Below are 4,540 nucleotides of genomic sequence, written 5' to 3' on the forward strand. Positions count from 1 at the left end.
AGATAATGATTGAATTCATCTCCATGTGAAATCTCCAAGTGAAACAAACATAAATGGAAAAGAGCAAAGGAAGCAGAAAAAAGTCCTGGGTAACACCAGTAGTTAACAGGTTGTAAAAAATGATGGAAAAAAGAAACCAAGAAATAAATATTATTATTACTAAAAATCTAGAAAGAAGAGAGTATCAAAGAAGAGAGAGTGGATGATAGTGCCAAAGGCACTAGAAAAAGACCTTGTTACTTCTCTTCTGGGACACATTTCTCTATGAGGTTAATGAGGTTACCTGCAACAAACAGCTTTGGTCAGCCAAACCAGAACCCAGGGGCCATCCCTGAGCATAGCATCCTAGGCCAGGTGAATTTCTACTCATGCTTTTCCCTGTCCCATGAAGCAGTTTCTCTGGACTTTGGATTTCTGAATGCATATGAAAAGATGTCATTTGTGTTTTTATGGCTGGAGTTGCCAATGAGATTGGCAAACATGATGAAAGAAATTTCTCCTTCCAGATAATCTTCTAAGAACACCTTCAGTTCAACTGGTACAGAGCTGGTGTATTTGGAGTCTACAGGAGCTCCTCCTTGATTATACGTATAAAAGTCTGAAGGTGTTAAAGTTGTTGATGACTTTACAGGCACTGTACTAGGAATTCAGAATCCACATAATGATGTTATTCCTACCATGGTTCAAGATGTGATTGAATACAAGGAAAACTTTGGTGTAGATCCAGTGACCAGCCAAAATGTACAATTTTTTGCATTGTTTTTACATGAGTTGCATTTCCATCAGAATGCTACTCAATCAGCACACCATACTTTTTGGTGGAAAAGGACAAAGGAAATTCAACTTACCAAAAGCACACTGGAGGCATTAATCACAAGTGTAATATTGGTGAAATTATTAAAGATGGCTATGAAAATGCAAAGTATCTTTGTGATTTGTATAATATTAATTCTCCAGAACTAGAAACTTGATACCAGGACAACCCCCAAGCACATGTATATGTATTACCTCATCTCTGGTGGTTGAACTTTTCATGAATGCAATGAGAGCAACTATAGACTACCATAGGACTTGCCTAGACATGAAGATGAGGTATGATGGAGGTGGTGTTCCTTTGAGGAAAATCGATGGACTTATCTACATATATTCAATTGTACCCAACCTCATGTTGAGAAATCTTGAGCTGTGTTCCTGGATGGTTTGTTACAAACTTTATGCACAATATTTTCAAGGAGATTTGAAACTGAATTCCTGAGAAGGTCATGGGACAGATGCTGTTATCCACATTAAGACCCTATCTACAGAATCAGTGCAGAGACTCCCAATATGTAATAGGGTTTCTTGAAAACATTATGATTCCAAACATGAGGTAAATGACTGGAGTGTGTCAAACAATGAGACAAAGAACATGACCGTATTCCACATTGTATAACTGCATTTAGGCCATCTGAAGGGAAAAAAAACAGGATTTTAGTATATATTTGGGAAAGACCTTGGAAATCTGTGTTAAACCATATATTTCACATCTCATTTTCACACATCAACTGGGCAGAATAAATGGAAACTGAATTCTGTCTCTCTTTCAGATCTCATAAAGCATTGAACTGTATGATTTAACTGTAAGAAGAAAGAAAATTCTAGCTATTGTGTGCATTTACTTTTAACTACTCTAAATGTGGCTAGCATATTTTGCTTCCTTATTGGCGCACTTTAGGGACTAGGCTTCAAGTAGTAAAATCATCAGGTTCCTAATGGGATCTGTGTAATTTATCTTATATCTTTCATTTACATCTAGGAAAAACATTTCACTAATAGTACTGATTAATTGGTTAACTGTCTTCTTTTAGTCTGGAAAATCTTGTTATGCTTTATTTAGTTTACTCAGGAATGAGGGTAAATTAAAATTGTTTTCACATTAATCAGTAACTGTCTATTGATTGCACATAGAAAGGCAAAAAATTATTATCCTGTGGATTTAATACTATCTGATTTTTATTTCTGTTTGTCGTTAAGTTAGACCCACTTATTTTTAGGGATAAGATTTCTTTTTCTGAACAATCAATACCAATTTCTTTCTGTGATCAGTCAAGATCCCACGAAATTTATACTCAGCTTTCTTTTGATTCATTTCAGGAGAAACGATTTTATTTCTAAATGACTAGCAACCCAAAACAAAATCCTCAAAAATTTTGAGAGGATAGCTATTTGCTATATAACTACAATTTGTGTAATGATCCTAATTATGACATTAAAGAAGTGTGACATAATCAATAGAAGGCCAGATTGAGAAAGACCTTCATTCAAGTCTTGCTTTCACATGTATCAACTGTATTAACCAAAAACAAGTAACTTAACTTCCCTTTGCCTTATTTCTTTAAGATTTTAAGTTGATTTGTGTTAATGGAGGGAATTTTCATAGCTTTAGTTCACCATAATAATGAAATTACAGATCTAACTTTTTCTCAAAAAAGGAACCCTAATAATGTCAGAATTATCCATACATACTACATGGGTATAATGATACTGGTCTATATCTCTTCCACATCTTAAAAAAAAAAAAGATAATAAAACCTCTCCCAAATGGTCAGTCTTCCAGATTCCTCAATTACTGGGAATCTGATTTTATGGGAGGGGCACTTTATATAGCTAATTGCATATAAGAGAATACAACAGAATAGAAAAAATAATAATGGAATAAATATCAATTGATAGTATAGATTTGACTTAGGGATAAAAAGTTGTATATATCTTGGTAGGTCCAGGGTGGTAACATTAGTAATTAATAGTAATTAGTAATTAGTAATTAATTGCATTAGTAATTAATTGATGCTTGTGATCTTACAAAAAAAGAAGTCAATTGTCTTTCAGTATTGGAGATGTGACTATAAAGTAATGATCTTTTTGTGATCTATATCGTTTTGTTTAAGTCATCGTGGGAAGTATCTTACACATTTTTTAAAAGCTTTTCATTGGAAAATATTAAACTAGTTTATCTTATAAAGAATAGTGGGGGGGGGGCGGCTAGGTGGTGCAGTGGATAAAGCACAAGCCCTGAAGTCAGGAGTACCTGGGTTCAAAGCCAGTCTCAAACACTTAATAATTACCTAGCTGTGTGGCCTTAGGCATTTGCCTTGAAGAAAAAAAAAACAAATAAGAGTGGGTGTTCTGAAGGTGCAGGTTAAATGATGCATTACTGTTCATACTAAATAAACTTCGCAATGTGATCTAATTTTGAAGGAATGATCAAGTTAAAAAAAACTAAGGCTTATTAGTTTACTACATATTAGTAGATAAAGGGCGAATAATTCTAACTCATTGCTATTGCTATTTATAACTACCTTCAAATTTTCCAGCAATCATGACATATAACCTTTTAGGACTCTTCAAATCATAACAAGTTTTGAATAAATTATAAAATGGAAGCAAAAAAAAAGATCATTCATAACGTTGAGCAGAGCTCCTTCAGTTAAACTATGAGTTTAAAAGTCAGACTGTAAAGAGTTAAAAAGAGAATGAAAAGAAAGAAAGTGGAGAAAACTATTAATGATGACTTTCTTAAGGAGTTTGGTCACAAAAGGGAGAAGCTATATGAAATAATAGTTAAGATGGGTAGATAAAATGAGAGATTTCTGAAAATGGGAAAGATGTATGCATATTTGTAAGCAATAAGGAAGCAACCAGTAGACAGGTAGAAATCAAAGATAAATGAGAAGATGGAGATGATGGAGGGATAATCTGCTAGAGAAGACAGGATAGAATGTGGGCTCACTTGTTCATATGAAAGGGTTATTTGGCAATGAAAAGGGAAACCTCATTATTTGGTAAGGAGGTGAAGGAGGAAACAGTAGTAGGAGGCACCTGGGTAATGTGAGAAAAGGAGAAGGGGGAAAGATAGAGCACTCAATAAATGGTCTCAATTTTTTCAGTATATTATGAGACAAGATTTTCATTTGAGAGGGTGGGGGGATTATCCATGGAAGATTTGAGAAGGAATGAAAACATTTAGAAGAACCATCATGGTGAGTAGCATAATGAGTTAATAAGGAAGGTATAAAAGATTGTCATGCATTAGGTGAGGATTTGGGTTATGTAACAAAAATTTGTTGTGTATCCTATAAGCGGAGATTTGAGATGTTCTCCAGTATATTGAGCAGAATGTATGTAGGAATGTATGTTGGGAGAAATATGAGGTTGAAGCTTTGTGGGACAAGTTTAATGATTTAATAAAGGGGCCACAGATTCAAAAAAAAGAAGAAAGTGTAAAGTTGAACTCATTCAGGGGTCAAGATGAGGAAGGGAAAAAAGAGAAAGAGTATAACTAGTTTTGGAAAAGAAGAGAGAACTATTGGAGTTCAGTATAGATGAATAGAACTTGTTGTTACAAGATAAGGACCAGAAGGGGAAGAGGTGAATGGTCAATGACTTGTGATCAGATAAAGGAATTTAAGAATTCATTAACTTGGAGGTGGTACATTTGTGGGTCACAACAAAATTAAGGATATGACCATCTCTGCATGTGACTGAAAGGGAGGGCAGAGGA

The 4,540-nt window shown here is 34.4% G+C and overlaps 1 pseudogene; it reads left to right on the plus strand.

The window, feature by feature from the left end:
• The first annotated feature begins 273 nt into the window (after positions 1 to 273).
• Positions 274 to 971, plus strand: LOC141522789 (pyruvate dehydrogenase (acetyl-transferring) kinase isozyme 1, mitochondrial pseudogene; annotated as a pseudogene).
• The last annotated feature ends 3,569 nt before the right edge of the window (positions 972 to 4,540 follow it).

This window comes from Macrotis lagotis, chromosome 4 (genome assembly GCF_037893015.1).
Source record: "Macrotis lagotis isolate mMagLag1 chromosome 4, bilby.v1.9.chrom.fasta, whole genome shotgun sequence".
In the NCBI taxonomy this organism is placed as follows: domain Eukaryota; kingdom Metazoa; phylum Chordata; class Mammalia; order Peramelemorphia; family Peramelidae; genus Macrotis; species Macrotis lagotis.